Source organism: Ascaphus truei, chromosome 3, assembly GCF_040206685.1.
Source record: "Ascaphus truei isolate aAscTru1 chromosome 3, aAscTru1.hap1, whole genome shotgun sequence".
NCBI classification, from domain to species: Eukaryota; Metazoa; Chordata; class Amphibia; order Anura; family Ascaphidae; genus Ascaphus; species Ascaphus truei.
In genome coordinates, this window is record NC_134485.1 from 128,996,877 (window position 1) to 129,015,859 (window position 18,983).

Consider the following 18,983-nt stretch of genomic DNA (forward strand, 5'->3'; position numbering starts at 1 on the left):
GCAGTTAGGGCCTCTAAATCCTTAGTAATTAATTGGAAAAAGACCTCTAGATGATTGCCTTTTGCAAACGTAGGAAAAAAGTGGGATTTTGGTTTAAATTTAGAATGTATACAATCTGAAGGTTCCTTTTTAGATGTTGTAGGACAATCTGTAACATTAATGTGTGGATTAATCCAATTTCTGGCTTCTGCTTCCTTATTAATAAAGAATCTCTTAAGGTTCAATGATCTCAAAAATTTGTGTGCATCTATATACAAATTGAATTTATTTGGTCCAATAGTTGGAGCAAAGGTAAGTCCTTTACTAATAACTTTGTGTTGGTTTTCTGTGAGAATCTTTTGACTCAAATTAAAGATATTCTGGGTTTTTAAAACATTTTTCTTGTTTTGCCGTGTTCTGCCCCCTCGTCTCCCTCTGACATGCGTCTTTTGTTTCTTTGTGTTAGTGGTGATTTTGAATTTATTAAGGGGTGAAATGGATTCCTGGTTTCCCATGAACTCATACACCCCCTGGGTTCTAAAAAAGATGTTGACTCTTTTGCTGGTGGTGTATTAATCATATTCAGATTTTCTTTTACTGATTTACCTATGATGTCGCTAATTTCTATGTGTTTAGTTTTTTATTTGGCCTTTCCTCCTATAGGAGGAATTTTAGTGTCCGTTTTTTTTGTAGTTAAAACCTGGGATAAAAAACCTGCATGATTTTTTGGGTATTTATCTGTAAATTTTCCTCTATAAGAGGTATCCATATTGGAAGTAGATATAAGGCTTTTTTCAGGAGGATCAGGATTTGACTGTGCTATCTGGCTAATTTTGGAATCTTTGTTCCAAGTTCTTTCTATGCCTTTAGCATAGTCATCCTGAGCTCTTCTGAATTTTTGTAATTTTAATAGCAATCACTTCTTTTTTTAAAGTATCAATATTTTTTTGCATTTTAGCATCTCTTTCATTATAATCTTTGATATTTTCTAAAGACCCTAATTCAGTTTGTAGGTCCTCTTTCTTTATCTAATAAAGTAAGATGTTTTTCTTGTTGTTGCATAATTAATTTCATAAAATTAAAAGAACATTCATCTTGTGTAATATTCCATTTAGATACAAATTCTTCATCGCTTAAATCCATAGATGGATTTTTTTGGATTCTTAATCCCCTAGGGCAGGGTTTCCCAAACTTTTTTTTCCCGTGGCCCGGTTATTTTTATACTTCTACTTCGTGACCCACTAAAAATTTTATATCCTATACTGGCCTATAGGTAAAATAAAACAGATAAGAATGTCCATACAGACAGACTGGGGGGGGGGGGGCAGAGAGAGACCAGGGAGAGGGCAGAGAGAGACCAGGGAGGGGGCAGAGAGAGACCAGCGAGGGGGCAGAGAGAGACAAGGGAGGGGGCAGAGGGAGACCAGGGAGGGGGCAGAGAGATACCAGGGAGGGGGCAGAGAGAGACCAGGGAGGGGGCAGAGAGAGACCAGGGAGGGGGCAGAGAGAGATCAGGGAGGGGGCAGAGAGAGACCAGGGAGGGGGCAGAGAGAGACCAGTGAGGGGGCAGAGAGATACCAGGGTGGGGGCAGAGAGAGACCAGGGAGGGGGCAGAGAGAGACCAGGGGGGGGAGAGAGAGACCAGGGGGGGGGCAGAGAGAGACCAGGGGTTGGCAGAGAGAGACCAGGGGTTGGCAGAGAGAGACCAGGGGTTGGCAGAGAGAGACCAGGGGGGGCAGAGAGAGACCAGGAGGGGGGGCAGAGAGAGAACAAGGAGGGCAAAGAGAGAGAGAGAGCCCCGTTCCAGTAGTCCCCGTGCAATAAAATGTCTAAAAGTGCCTGCTGGGGGGGGGGGGGGGGGCTGCTGCTGCACTTACCCTGTAGTCGGAAACACAATGGAGCAGGAGCAGGCAGGTTCTCTTCTTCTTCAAGGCTTGCTGGAGTGAAGCTAGGGTTCCACAGCTTGTGCATGCTCTGGGCTTCCATACCCACCCACCTGACCTCCCTCCCCCCTGACCTGGTGCCGTGAAGATGCAGGAAGTGTTAGAGGCAGAGCTACTGCTGATTGCTTCTCTGCATGGGGTCCTGCACAAGTGCACAGCTAAGCAGCAGCAGATTTTTAGTTTTGTTTTTTCACGGAGCCTAGCAGAAGTGCGACCGCTTTGCCCTGTGTCCTAGCCATGCCCCCCGACAAGAGTTTTTTTTAGGCGACCCGGCATTTTGCTTTCGTGGCCCGGTGCCGGGTCGCGACCCACCATTTGGGAAACGCTGCCCTAGGGATTATTTTATATTCTACATATTTTCTTAAAAACAATAAGTCAAGCCATTTTTTAGTATCACGTATCAGAGTACGTTCTAATTTGATACAGGTGGCATTGATTTGTTCTTGATCATCTTTGAATGAGAGATTTGCATATTTGAAATATGTATCTAAATTAATATTTCTATTTGATCTATTTAAGAAAACATTTGATAAAGCCATTTAATAATAGCTTAATGATAACAAGTGCAGCCTTGATAAATAAAGAGAAGTGATACAAGTGAAAAGTGAATATATCAATAGTGGCACTCTAATTATCTCTGTGCAACAAAAATCTGTGCAATGGTGAAAATAACTATTTTAAATACAAACACATATGCTGAATGCTGCTGTAACCCGGTGATGGGATCTCTCTCTCAATCCCATGTGCAGTAGATGAAGTGTTGATCATTGGGAAGCGCAAACATGTGGAAATAGAAGAAATATTCTAATGGTGCAGTATTGTTGTAATAATAGTGAAAATGTTTTCTCAAAGTCTTTAGGTAGAATACTCACAAGTGTAAGATGGAGTAGGTACACGTAATGGTATCTTTTAACTGCGGTGGTGTAGATGTATACCTCAGTATGCCCACGGGTACCTTATAAGACCAAAAGAAACCCGGACATAGTGCAGACTGTATGCAAACATTTATAGGAATAGGTAAGATGCAATGCACTCACATGGTTCAAGAATTAAACAGGCATTTAGATCTCACAACTGGATCTCGGCCGCAGGATAGATTCTCTGCTTCCCCTGTACTCTGTTTCTCTGTGTGGCGTGCGTCTCACGGATGCGTTTCAGCGATACCGGAAGTGACGGCAGCAGGATACAAGGTTCCGGTCAGCTGTGTGATGCGTTGACTAGCGACACTCTACGCGTTTCACCTTCCTTGGTTTCTTCAGGAGTGTCGATAATAGGTGACTAAGGGCTTAATATACTATAAACTTGAAACCCATAGGTTAATGACTAATTGGGTAATTGAGTGATTGAAGAAGCTAAACATAGCCATTTGCATAGTTAATTAACCCCCATATCATACATATACGGAGTTCAAAAACATTGACAAGATACAATAATTAAAGTTTGTTTTTATTAATGTTAAAAATGATAATAATATTAAAAAAGGTATTAGGTCTATAAATTAAAATAAACTTATACAACATATGTAGCGATCTTAAAGAAAACTGATTTATGTAAATGACTTGTGAAGGAATCTAAAGGAAAACAAAAGACTGTGATTAGACAACACATTAATGTATTATAGAAATGGTTTAACATCAAATTCTAAATTTAAACCTGAAGGGGATATTGTTTGGAGTTCAAACATCCAATAGGATTCCCTCTTTATAAGAGCGGAATTTCTATTTCCCCCTCTCCAATGGGGCATCATTTGTTCTATGGCTTTGAATGTAAAACCTTTTGGATTAGCATTGGGAAATAATAAAAAATGATTTGACACACTATGAGTAGTTAATTTCTTTTTAATATTACCAAGGTGTTCTAGTATACGGGTTCTGAGGGGGGCGTATTGTTTTGCCTATGTATTGTAAACCACAGTTATACTCTATAAGGTATACTATGAAATTAGATCTGCAGTTTAGATGTTGTTTGATTTTGTATGATTTTTTTGTGGTAGTGGATGTAAAACTATCACCAATTTTAGAACTATATAGGCAGGCTGTGCACATTTTACAATCAAAGAAACCCTTTGGTGGATCTAACCAGGTAGAGTGGTTGGTCACAGGTTGTCTCCTCAATGCACTAGGAGCCAGCCTGTTTTTAATATTTGGATCTTTTTTATAGACCATCTCTACTCTATCTGGTAGATGTTTACCCAATGGGCAAACAAACAATTTTAACCCTCTGGAAGCGCTGACCTACACTAATTAGTGATTATAGTGCAATATAATACAATTGATTAATTCTAAAATTAGTGCAATACAAGTGAAAACAGAGTGATATCAGTGTGATGATATTGTGATGAATTAGCAGCCTAGGGGACAATATAAAACAGACTTTTCCAAATCCGGTACAGAAATCACACAAAAAAATAAAAATAAAAATAAAAATAAAAGTCCCCGGCGCTGGTTAGTCCAATATACCGTGATCTAGAGGCAGTCTTTATATAAAGGTTCCTTGGGACGGATAAGGGCTTATAAGGATAATGTTCCGGATGGGAGGATGTTCTTGTCAGGGATGTTTGGCTGCTTCTGAAATAACAGATGACAAGGGACACCTGATTGCGCAGCGTAGTTGGACAATCAATCCCTATCTTACGATAAGAAGAATATTACTCACATAGGCAGCGCCTGCACGTGCAGTGGAGAGAATCTGTGATGGCTCCCCTTCTCCTCGGCTCTTCTCACGGACCCCTCGTGGAATGGCTTAATGGAGTGCTTCTCAGTCAGTGGTGGTAGCGGTGGTGAAACCGGTGCAGCACCCCCACGAATATGAAAATAGGGATTGGACACAGATATGGTGTAGAACGAAACAACTTTTAATAGATTATTAAAAACATAAAAACCCACACTCACATTGTCAGGGGGTATGATGGGACACTCACGGATGCCGTCCGCAACTTGGAAGCTCCACGTGGCGCGACGGAGAGGATCACTGACCGCAGACCCGCTATCGGCATGCGTGTGACGTCAGTGATGCAGGAAACTCTCCTCGCGTCTGGAACTACGGGTGCCTGGACGGCTCACAGAACTAAGCTCCTCCTCCCTACGCGTTTCGTGACTCGTGGTCACTTCGTCAGGGGTCAAGACTCGGAGGCAAAGACGCTGTGACAAACAGGATTGGTTGCAGAAATCTGGGACTCAAGGTGGCCATACTAATAGGCATAAGTCACAAGTCATGACTGGGGATGGCTAGAAAGAGGGAGAGATAGGCCCTGGGTATTTACCAGAGCTATGTCTCCCTGATTTTCGTCAGAGGCAGAGGGAAGACCCAGTCCTGGCCAAACAATATGATAAAGTGGTAAAGATTGATGACCAGATATTGAATGCACAAGGGGTAATGGTGTTCCCTCATTTTGAATTGTCGAATGATATCCTGTATAGGGTGAACAAGCAGACACAAATTCTTGAACTAGAAGTCAAAGAAAAGAAAAAAAGAAAACAGTTGGAAGTCGGACATCTCCGACAAAGATGCTGGTGCACTGGCCGCTCCACAGGACAATGTTACACTGGGGAGGGGGATATGTGACTGAGCCACTGTGTCTTTATGATGGAGTGTAGTTGGGTATGTGTGCTTTCAAGCATACAAGCATTTAACCTCCCCTTGAGAGGCTAGTTGCAAGGGCAGAAAATTAACAAGCAGCACTCCTGAATGAACAGGAGGTTTAAAAGGCAGAATTTGCCAGACAGGGAGATTGTTTTCCCTGAAGGGTAGAAAGACTCCTCCCAACCAGGATGGATACTATTTGCTCTGGCCCCTAGGCCTACAGGAAGCAGGGCTGCGAGGACAAGCTGGGAATCATACCCAGGAAGAGACTGTGCCGGACACTTAACATGCCTGCTGGATGCAGGGCTTGTCTCCAAGGAAGACAAGGCGTTCCAATCCTGCTCAGGGATTAAAGCTGTGTTGCAGTGTCCAGAGGGAGTTCCTTGACTCACATGGGACTGAGTCCCCAACAACAGATAAGGATTTAATACTGTATATTTCTATGCACAAGGACTTGTTAAAGCTGGAAACCGGGCATAGCCAGCCAGCGTGGTAGTCAGAAACTGCTGTGTAATCAGTCTCCTAAAGAGGAGTGGGTTTTTATTTTATGATTTGGTTTTCTTAAAGGGAAAATGTTGCTAATGTTTAGTTGTTTTGTGAAGAATAAACCACTGCAGTTAAGCTATATCCACTGTTAAGCATCTTACTGACCCTGCAACAAGGCCTAAAAAAAAATACATTACAATAAAATAAAAACATTAGCCAAAAAACGCATTAATTGTCACTGTGGTTATCTATACCCTAAACGGGCACAGATAACCATATTGGCAATGAATGGGCAACATTAAAAAATAAAAATTAAAAAAGGCTTTCATCCTCTTCATCCAACTGCGGCACCAACAACTCTGGACCCACGACAATGATCCTCATCTTGAAGTACAGTATGATGCACGGAAGTCCACGATCCTCAGTTGATTGAAGAGGAGTTCCCAGAGAGTAGATCTTTCTCTTCTTTTCTTTCTTTTCCTCTTTTTTTCTGTTGAACAGTTTTTTCTGTTGAACAGGTCCAGGAGATGTTGACTCTCCATCTTCTTCCTGTCAAATGAGATGTGACAGGCCTTATATAATAAGGTGATGTCACATTTGACTGAAAAATGATACATCCATCAATCAGTGGTGGATGTACCATGTATCCAGGCCTCAGGTTTGGCAGAGAATGACTTTTCTACCAAACTTGATGGAATCACATGGTACATTCACAAATCCGATTAGTGGATGTACCATGGGATGCCGTTCCTTTTTTTGAGTGATATGACATTACCTTAAAGGGAGTAAAGTCATCGAATCAGGTTCCATATGCTTCCCTCCCTTTAAGGTGATGTCACATTACCAAAAAAAGGGAAGGCATCTCATAGTACACTCACCACTCAGAGTGGTGGATGTACCCTGTGATTCCATCAAGTTTGGTAGAGAAGTTATTCTCTGTCAAAAGTGATGCCTGGACACATGGTACATCGGTGGATGTATCGTCAGTCAAATGGGACGGCAAAGGCCTTATATAAAGCCTGCCGCATCTCACTTGACAGAAAGAAGGCGGCGAGTCAACATCTCCTGTACATGTTCAAGAGAAGAAAGAAAATAAGACCTACTCTCCGGGTACTTGCTCTTCACGCAACTGAGGATCGTGGACTTCTGCACATCATGCTTTTCTTCAAGATGAAGATCATTGCTTTGTGAGTTAACGGTTGTTAGTGCCGCAGGTGGATGAGGTTGATGAAAGCCTTCATCCCGGCATGGGTAAGAAGCACTTGTATTTTATTTTGTTGCATTTTTTTTAATGTTGTCCATTCATTTCCAATGTGGTTATCAGTGCTCGTTGAAGGAATAGATAACAACAGTGACAATCAATGTCTTTTTTGGCTAATATTTGTTTTTATTTATTTGTAATGTATTTTATTTTTTTAGGTTTACCATGTGGCTAGCTGTGCTCCTTTGAAGTCATAGCTAACCACAGTGTCAATCAATGGGTTTATTGGCTACTATTTATTTAAATGTATTGTGTACTTTTTTCATTATTTCAATACAAATGAGCAAAGCGCTATTAGCCATATTTGGCTACTATTGCTTTTGCCCATTTGTATATGTGGTGATGGGTAGAGCGAGTGAAAGGTGAGGGTTGTTTTCGGGTGGGGAGGGGGGTTTAATAATGACTAAGGTGATGAAGTGATTACAGGCCAATCTCTGGAGCTGAAAGTAATGCGTGTCAGCTCCGGAGACCCACAGCTGCAATCCTATGCAGTAAAAAAAAATTCTCCTTGATATGCACATTGTGAATCTGATCTTGCCAACCTCTAGGTGGCGATATTTGAATATGCTGGTTTAAGCAACAATGTGCATATCGAAGCTACCTGAATAGCAGTTACTGGCAAAAAAATGCGAGTTTGGGCATATTTTGAGGTACCGCACAGCTTGTCTGAACGAGAATGCTAACGCTTGCTAAAAAGCTGTTTCCAAGTGATTTTTCCATGTTATCAAAGCTTTCTGAATACCTTGGAAAGTGCACATAATAAGCGTTAAATCACTTATCAAAGCTACCTGAATAGGCCCCATAGTATTTTTACAGAGATGCAAACATGCAAACAACATGGGGGGAGGTGGGGACAAGAAACAGATAACTAACTAAATAGAATAAATGTAGATGGGGAAATAGCAAGGGATCTTGCAGGTAGAAAGTGGGAGTTTGGCAAGTAGAGAGACACCATATAAATACAGATAATACTAGAAAATGTCTAAAGATGAAATCCAATTTGAGTACAAAGGCAGGAGCAGATAAGATAATAGTACAGACTGGAAAAAACTTAACTACATGCTTGACAGATAACATGGGTGATCTTGAATTAATAGCTACAAGGGAGCAGTATGATATCACAGGCATTACTGAAAAATGGTGGGATGAAATTCATGAATGGGCAGGTCATTTAGAGGGTTATTCCCTTTATGTAAGGATTGAGCTAATAGAAGAGGAGGTACAGTATGTTTCTATGTTAAACCGGATTTAAAACCAATTATAAGGGAAGATGTTTATAAAGGGAATAATTCAAATGTAGAGACATTGGGTATAGAAATTAGTAGTGGAGGTAAAAGTATAAAGAAAATATTTGTAAGGATATGATATAAACCACCAAATATCTGTGAGATTAAGGAAGACAAAATACTTTTGCAAATGAAGAAGGCATCCAAACGAGGTCATGTTTGCATAATGGGTGATTTTAATTATCCAGACATAGACTGGGGCAATGAGATTAAAATTACATGGAAAGGAAACAGGTTTTTGGGGGTGCGTAAAGACAATTACATGACCCAAATTATTGAGGAACCAACCAGGAGAGGGGCAATACTGGATTTGGTAATATCAAACAATGTAGAAGTAATAACAAATATTCAAGTCTGGGAACATTTGAGTAACAGTAATCTAACATGGTCATTTGAAATAAATTATCAAAAACCATTTGACTTGAATTCAACAATGACTTTAAACTTTAGAAAGGCAGATATTAATAAACGGAGGACTAATCTACAAGGAATAAATTGGGATGATGTTTTGGCAGGGAAAAATGTGGAAGATAAATGGGCAAGCTTTAAAACATTATTAGAAAAACATACTTATCAGTGTATATCCTTGGGTAATAAGTATAAAAGAAATAAGTCAAAACCAATGTGGCTAAATAAACAGGTAGGGGAGGAAATGGAAAAGAAGAGGCAGGCGATTCTTAGGCCCATTCTATAGTGCCGGGCGCGCGCGGAATTTTAGTTGGCTGACGTCAGTCAGCATTTCTATAATGGCGCAGCGCGCACGCACGTCAAGGAGAGTAGAACCGGTTGACAGGGGGAAGGAAAAAAAAGAAATTGCGCCGCTACCGCCGCTGAAAAGGTAAGTATATGAGTGTATATGAGTGTATATGTGTGTGTATGTATGTACAACATATTAAAAAAATTATTTCCGGCTTTATTTATTTATTTTAAAAACACACATACATATATACACACACATACACACACATACACACACATACACACACATACACACACATACACACACAGTCGCGCACAGTATATACACAAAACGTGTGCAGCAAAGGCACGCGCGCGCGCACGGCCGCACACTCTATATAACAGCCCTTAACGTCAGAAGAGACGGAGGTATCATATCTGAATTATAAAGAATGTAACAACAGTTTCCAAAGGGCAATAAAATTTGTAAAAATGGACAATGAAAAAAGGATTGCAATAGAAAGTAAGATCAACTCTAAAAAGCTCTTTAAATACCTTAATAACAAAAAAAATTAGAATAGGAAATATAGGACCATTTCAGTGTGTGATGGGCAGGCAAATTATTGGAGATAAGGAAAAAGCAGAAGTATTAAATACATTTGTTGTCTCTGTATTTACCTGGGAAGAATCCGTTACCATAGTAGTGCCGCAGGAGGAAGCCACAACCTCTATATTAATGAACAATTGGTTAATTTAGGAAGAAGTTCATAGGCGGCTTGATAAAATGAACGTAAATAAGGCACCTGGCCCTGATGGCATACATCCAAGAGTTCTCGAGGAGTTAAGCTCCGTAATAGCCACACCATTATATTTAATATTCAAGGACTCCATTTCCACAGGCTCAGTACCACAAGATTGGCATAAAGCAGACTTGGTGCCTATATTTATAAAAGAAGCAGTGTAAATCAATGAATAGTGCACCAAATTATTGTTTGGTGAATAACTAATAAAGTGAATAATAGTGAGGAGTGTAGAAATATAAGGGGCAATTATGTGCCACAAATAAATACGTGACTTTATACAGTAAATATATGTAGTTGGCTGTTATCCAAAAAGATGGCTCAACATCTCAAGAAGCTATAAGAACAAAAAGTAAAGCACACAACTCATGATGTAGTATATAGAAATTTCTAAAGGTGAAGGAATCAAGGTAAGTATCACACGTACAAAACAGAAGTTCTTTAAAGCATGTTATGCAATAAATATCCAAAATAATCAGCGCACTTCGTTTCATAGGAAGAAAAAGAAAAAAGAGCACAATAGTGAAGCAAGTTCACAACACAATGCTTGTATCTGTAAATGGTGAGATATGCACTTACATTTCAGTGCCTGTCTCAGGCATGTAATGGTATCTTTAAGCATCCTCACCACCATGAAGTCATCACAATTTTCAAAGAACTTCTTTTTCAAGATTTTGTTTTATGTAAAATATCAGGAATGCGATTACAAACAACAAGTTTAAAACATAGGCACAGACCAGTTCATGATGTTTCCGCAACTTCCGGTGTCCACGACAGTCCCGAACTGATCGGCGTTCTATGTCACTTCCGGTTCCTGGTGCTTCAGTGAAACTGGTCCTCCCGGCAACCCTACGCGTTTCAACGGTGGTCCGTCTTCGTCAGGGGTAAGTATGGTATGCTCCGGTGTCCCTTCTTTATATATCCCTCTCTATCAAAGCTACACAAACTTCTTTAATTAGTGCTAATGACAGAGAGAGAAGGACGACATATTATACATAACAAATAAGATTCTATACAAAATATATTAAAAAATATCTAACTACATACCATAAAAACCATATTGAAAGATAAATTAATAGAATTTGGATCATGGCAAGGTTATGACATATATCCTGTTGATTTTGCTAAATAGTCTATGAGAAAAGACATGATTCCTCTATGTTTAAATAATGAATAAAGAACTAATTGTAAATTAGTGTGAGGAAGTTGTACCCCCAAGATTATATCTACATAATTGAATGTAATATATGACAATGGGATACATAATATCTAGTATCAAAAATATTAATTAAATAAAGTGCTTAACGTTTTAAAGTATTAAATTTGATCTAAATATAAATGATGAAGTGATACTGCTGCGGCTCATCTGAGTCTAACACATCACCGTTTTTTCCCTGGCTTTTTCCTGGAATGCGACGCACTTCACCTGGAGCATGCCGCATTCATTTTGCGTTCTCAGCCACGGGTCATGCGCGGTTGACGCGCGGTTGATGCGTTTATTGAGAATGGTGCGGATTTAATACGTTGCAATTCTTCGCGTGTCCGCCAGATGGCAGATATTCATGAATTGTAATGCGCATGCGCTTCAGTAATGTGTCGACTTGCAGGTGTTTCGTGTAAAAAGATACCACAGTGTGCTATTGTAACTTGGCCTTGAGACTGAAGGAAGAGGTTGCAAAAATGTATCAATTTAGGCTTTTCATATTAAAGAAAGACAAAGACCAGTTTCGGTTACAGTATTCTCCAGAGACCCGCCGCCCGCCATGAGTGTTCAAGTGCAGCCCGCTTTCCAAAAACCTGACAGAAGTTACGTGTATTTGATATGGGCCGCGATTAATGCAACAGAGGATAAGATGGCAACAGTTGTTCAAATTTATCAGTATTTTATCGAAAACTCTGACTTTTACAATTTTTTGCCAGCTCCTCATACGTGGAAGCGTGCAATAAGGAAAAGGTTATGTAGCGATCCCTTTTTTTTTCGTATTGAGCCACAATTTGTTGGAGGGTATAGATGTGTATCACCGGCTTTTTCCTGTATCTATGATCATGATGACGACAAAAGGCGAAGGGTCGTGTTAAAACCAACTAAGAAACGACAGTCGCTGCCAAGCAATGCACCAGCAACGGCTTCCAATGACGGTCCCACCGTCAGTGACAACCCTAGCTGTCTATCCAGCAAGCCTGAGCCGGATTTCGCGTGCAGTTTCGATCAAGCTTGCATGTACCTAAGCAATTTCCAGCCTCATCAGCTGACTACAGGTGTAGTAGTCCCGCTGCCAACTATCGACGTGGATGATCAAGAACACTGGACTGGCAGTGGACCGGCGCCGGCACCAGCTGAATGGGAAATTCTATGGTGAATATTGTTAGTATTGTTGCCGTATTATTTTCTGTGTTTTTTTTTTATTTTGACAATGCAGTATCAATATCGGTGCGATTCGAAAGTCAAGCAATTCTCCTGTAAGCAATATCATTGGCTGAGCGGCTTCTACAGTACTGTACTGCAGATACTGAACAATTGGTGGAACGCTAGGCGCATGCGCATTGGAACCTTCTTGAAACGCATATGCGTGTCATTACATCGACGGTAGGCACGTGTGCATGTGAAGAGGAGACGCCCCCCGAGAAAATTATTGGTGAGACTGGCTGGGAGCGTCTTTAGGGGGCTGACCATTACAGTAAAACTTTTCTTTTTGTTTTTCCTCAGAAAAGAAAACGGCTAATGGAGGGATTTCTATGGCTAATATCGCTTTGTGTAACAATGCCTGCACATTGCTGAATCGGATTTAAAAAGCCACGTACCGGAGTCTACAGTTTAGTGGCCGTTGTTATTGATTAGGATAGAATACTGTACCTGAAACAGTATGCTGATGTTTTCCGGCCGTAAAGTATACAATACTTTTTTATATACAGTATACTGTGTAATAAACCCGAAAAAATAAAAACTATGCATTTATTCTACATGTATTACAGTGCCAGTACATACAGTACAGTATGTGTCTTCTATTTTTTTTTACTACTCTTATACTGAGCATGCCTACAGTATACAGTGCAGTATGCCTCGACATTCTAGAAACACTGTATTTTGTTACAGTAGCAAAGGAGCCAATGGAACAATGTAAAACAAATAAACATGTTCTTTTATTGGTGGAGTAAGTACAAAAACATTTATTTACAAATACTGTACAATGTAGAAACATTTTAAGTGCACAGCAATTCAAAACATCAACAGGTGTATGGTTTACTGCTACAGTTGTGAAAACATTTATGTCAGTCAGTATGGTTTACTGTCACATGTTTTATTCATAAAATAAACAAAACGCAACATCTCCTTTATTAAAGAAAGGCAAGTCAAAACATATACTGTACAGTGGGATGGTGTGCAAAACAGTCTGCACCAGTACAGTCCTTGAGGGCAGCAAACATTATTTGTTTTACTCTGTGCCCAGGACATACTTGAAAACAAGAGGTAACTCTCAATGTGTTACTTCCTGGTAAAATATTTTATAAATAAATAAATAAACAGGGCGGGTTTTCAGGGTAACCTTTGAAAACCGTGCCTGTTTGCGGCCCTCAGGGTCTGGAATTGTGCAGGTCCTGTGTGTGTGTACAGCAAGTTAAAACATTTCTGTATAAATACAAGTTAAAAAACACACAACAACATCTCCTTTATTTAAGTACAGCAGGTCAAATCATGTAGAGTACAATACAGTTCAGCACAACAGTATGGTCTTACCTGTGATTACAAAAAAAACTTTATTCTTAAAATACAGTATACAAATGAAACATCTCCTTTATTAAAGAAACATATACAGTACAGTGGGATGGTGTGCAAAACTATCAGTCAGACCTGCACAACACACAACAACATCTCCTTTATTCAAGTACAGCAGGTCAAAACATGTACAGTACAGTACAATACAGTTCAGCACAACAGTATGGTCTTACAGAAAGTCCTCCACATTGTCCGTCCATGGCCGATTCCTTGCATGGCACAAAACGCCATTAATGCAGTCTCGAATGCCTTTCATTAAAGGATCTGTAATTGGATAAAAGCGCCGCATTTCATCCAGAATGTTCTTTCTTAAATTGGCAGGATGCGCCTTTTTTACGCGATTTCCTTCGTAGTTCACTTTGAAGGCCCAGTCGCAGTACAACGAGTAGGGAACATGGTGCTTAAAAAGTAACAAGGCATACTTGTGGGGTGCACCAGCACTCTTCACCATATACTTCTCCCTGAGCGCCGGTGGCAGATCGCACAGGGTGATGTCGGGCACCGTATCGATGCGAGCGAATGTACAGTAGGTCTTTTGGGAGCGGGTGTGCTTGAGGCGACGGGCGATGGTAGATTGTCTGGGAGGAAGCTTTCCTCCAGTCTTGGTCGCCGTGTTGTCTCCTGGCGTGGTCTTGACGGGGTTGTCATGTCCTCCTCAACGGCATACATGTACACTACATCCTCTAGTGGAGGGAGTGTGCTTGGTGATGGAAGGGGGTTGAAGGTCCTATTCATGACATCCATGTCACCCCCCTGCTCCAGCGTCGGGGAAACAGGGGCATTAACACTGAGCAAATAATGTATACCCGCTATGTCAGCCTCTATCTTCTCCATCCTTCGATCCATCCGTTGATCCATATGTATCATCCGTTGAACAAAAAATACTGGGGTGGAGGCCCCAATCAACCAGGGCTCCAGAGCTTTTAACCCACTGTTTGAAAAATAATGAAAGTCTTTCTGCTTAAGAAACCAGGTCACGTGGTGTTATAAATGCGTGCTTGAGGCTGTGTATATTAAACCCTAGATGGCAGACGGTCTAGCAGGAGCATAGAGAGTTGTAAGGGGGAGTCCTAGAACCCCTCCAGACCTCTCTGTCACCCTGAGCTATTAAGACCCTGAATGCCTGGGGCAGCTCTCATAAGGCAGCAATATGATGTACTCACGTATGTCCACGGAAACAACTGGCTCTGTGTGCTCCTTTGCTGATGTGGAAAGTAGAACAGGCACCTGTACCGACGAGGAGAGGCAGATCAGCGGGCACCACGATGCAGGAAGAAAGTTTCTGAGGCTGGACTGTGCTGTATACAAAATCCTTTATTGACAAATGGTTAAAAAGAGGAGGGGAGGCATACCCCTGTATCATCCGTTGCTCCACATTTAGCATGGTCTCCAGAAGCAAATCTATCTTTGCTAGCACAATAGAGTTCCCGGGGAGATCCACAGTTATCCCATTCAGCATCTGGTCTAACGAGCTGCTTCTTGTGCATGGCGTCTGGAAATCTGGGTGGATGGGTGCAACGGAGGATGAGATTGGGGTTCCATGGAGAGAAGCAGCAGCGACGTCGAAGAAGGGTGGAGGAGGTGACCTGTGGATATCCGGTAGAGGAGAAGCGGCAGCGTCGTCGAAGAGGGATAGAGAAAGTGACCTTTGGATTTCCGGGCAAGAAGCCGAGTCGTCTAAGAGCAAAGGAGAAAGTGACCCGTGGATTTCAGAGGCAGCGTCGTTGGATAAAACTGGAGAGGATAGCCTGTGGGTTTCCGGGAGGGCGGCGGCGGCAGCGTTGAGGACGAGGGGTGGAGAAGACGGGCAGAAGATTTCCGGAACAGCGACGGCAGAGTCGTCGAAGCGTATGTGAGGAAGTGGTCTGCGGGTTCGATGGGTTGGCTGCCAATCGTTTTGCGTCGAGAGTACATCACCGTATATCTTCTTGACATAATAAGGCTGACGTCTATGAAAACCCTTAGCCTTTGGGGTCAGCAGAAGGTTTTCTTTATTGGCCTTAGCCTGTCGCTTTTGCCTTGGCGTGGAAACGGCAACCGCCTTTTGATTTTTCTGCTTGACAGGCACGGCAGAGGCGAGTGGGTTCCTGCGTCCGTAGAATCGGGGTTGATCCATGGAAGCAGATGGCATACAGTAATGCTGTATCTGGACAAGGGCAAGTTCAGATTAAGATCATCGAGTGGTGGGCTATGCAAAGTGTGTAACCTTTTATGCATGGCAGCGAGGTACAGGTGTTGAAAGTGGGCGTACTCTAATGTGAGTCATTACCGTATAAATACACCATCCATTTTGTGGATTCACTGCACATTGAATACACATCGACTAAACATCGAATATACATTCTTGTGTTTGTATTTCTTTCTACTCGCAGCAATGGTTGTTAAAAAGATTTCCAAGGATCTCAGCATGCGAATTAAGGAGATGTACACGAGCGGACACCGAATTGCTGCTATCCAACGCTGGTTAGCTACTTCTGGCCTCGTTATGCCACCAACCACCGTGAGCTATCATGCACACGGAAAAAACAGAGACCGCAAAAGGGCACCAAAGGTAACAAACGCATAAGTATATTTATACAACTTTAAAAAAAAATTAATTTTAATTTAAATCTAATATTTTTGTTATTTCTGTTGATTTATATTACAACAATATATATATTTTGTATATTTATATTACAAGAGTATATATATTTTGTATATTTATATTTATATTACAACAGTATATATATTTTGTATATTTATATTTATATCAGTACAGTATATAGCTTTTGTATATTTATATTTATATCAGTACAGTATATATCTTTTGTATATTTATATTTATATCAGTACAGTATATATCTTTTGTATATTTATATTTATATCAGTACAGTATATATATTTTGTATATTTATATTTATATCAGTACAGTATATATATTTTGTATATTTATATTTATATCAGTACAGTATATATATTTTGTATATTCATATTTATATCAGTACAGTATATATATTTTGTATATTTATATTACAACAGTATATATTTTTTTTATATTTATATAACAGTATATATATTTTTTATATTTATATTACAGTACAACAGTATATATCATTTTTATATTGCTGCATAATAACAAAACAATATATTTTCTTTACATTGTAGGGAGACAACTCTTCTGGTGGACAAAATAAGTGAGGAGAATGATGAGAAGAGTGCATTAAGGGTCAAATACACTCTGCAGGAAAATCACAATCTCACTGTATCCGAGACCAGCATAAAGAAGATGAGAAGCAGCATTGGATGGAAATATGGACGTGTGAGGTTAGTACTGGACAGTACAGAAGGTAAAAGTGTTGTTTAGGAAACTGTACTGTACCGCTAAAATTATTTATTCCTTGTCATTACAGAGCGTACCCCATGATACGGGACACAAACAAAATAAAAAGAGTGGTCCAGGCCCAAGCATGGATCGACAGTGGGGAAACTTTCCAGGATTGCATCTTCACTGATGAGTCTACTGCGTCGCTGGAGAGATTTGCAAGCTTTGCATTCCACAAAAAAGGCCGCATATCTTTGAAGCCATGGCCAAAACACCCCGTGAAGCTGCATGTGTGGGGTGCCATCTCTAGGCGTGGACCAGGATGCATTGTCATCTTTGAAGGTAAAATATATCAAATATAATGTAGCCTTATGCACTGTACTTTACTAGTGTAGCCTTACTGTACGCCCTGTACTGTACTATTGTGCAGTTTTTTGAGCACTTTTCTTTTCTTGCTATAGGAATCATGAATAAAGCTCTGAGATAGTGCAATACAACACACGCGAGTTCCCGAATGGTCACCGCTTCTACCAGGACAACGATCCGAAGCACACCGCGTCAACAGCGCATATCCTTGAGCGCAGTATCAACTGGGTGAAGACGCCAGCGGAGTAAGTGCGGTAACCATGTCTCATTTGTTTCCCACAGTTTTTACTGTGTACTGTACTGTATCTCTTAAACTAATTGTCCTTTTTTTCCAATGACAGATCACCAGACTTCAATCCGATCGAAATGGTCTGGCATCAGCTGAAGGACCATGTCCGGAAAGTGGCGAAACCCTCCAAAAAGGACGAGTTGTTGAAAGGCATAATGAGTTTTTGGAACGATGTACTCACCGTGGAACGCTGCAATAAATATAAAGACCATTTTGCCACTGTGTTGCCCATTGTCATCACGCGTAATGGGCTAGCATCAGGAAAGTAGTACTGTGCTGTAGTATTGTAAGTACAGTATGATACAGGTAAGTATGGCACAGATTTTTTTTTTCCCAATAGTCAGAGTATACAGTAGTTACAGTTTTTCCTTTACAGAGAGAGCAGCACCAGCCATCAGGTTACAGTACATAGTATTTAACAGTAGTCAGAGTGAGAGTTCCAGTATAGACTAGTTTGACAGTACTACAGTAACTGCTTACAAACTGCTCAGTTTTTTTCTTTCCAGAGAAAGCAGCACCAGCCATCTACAGTAGTACTACACATCACACAATGCCATAATACAGTACGCACATAACTGCACTAATTTTTTGTTTTCTTGTCGTTTCAGGAAAAAAGGGTTGCCTGGGGGCAGGTGGGGTTTTGTGTCCAGTCTAATCTGTTTGTACAGTAAAATGTACAGTATATAAACAGCAGTATTGATGTACACAAAATCTCTCCTCTCTCAATGAACTACTGTACTGTACACGGAATGAGGAACAAGATAAAGACGGAAAAAATAATATTACTATGTATACTGTATATATATATATATATATATATATATATATATATATATATATATATACAGTATACATAGTAATATTATATATATATATATATATATATATATTATAGATTACAGTATATATTACTAAATAATCTTCTTATAAATGTGCATAATTCATGTTTCTCCATGTTTTACAAATGTTTTCTAAATGTTTATCCAATTTCAATCTGCCAGAAGAACTTAATAAAGACTGCATTATGTAATATTCATGATTATTTTTATATTTGTATTTTTTTGTTCCTGAAAAAATAAAATAAATATTTATTCACATTCCTGATAATCATAATCATTGACAACAACCACCCCCCCCCACCCCTACAGTATAAGAATGAATGACAAAACAACATGAATCAGTTAATGGTTTTTTTTACTCTCAATTCTCACAATGCTGTGCAAATCAGATTTACATT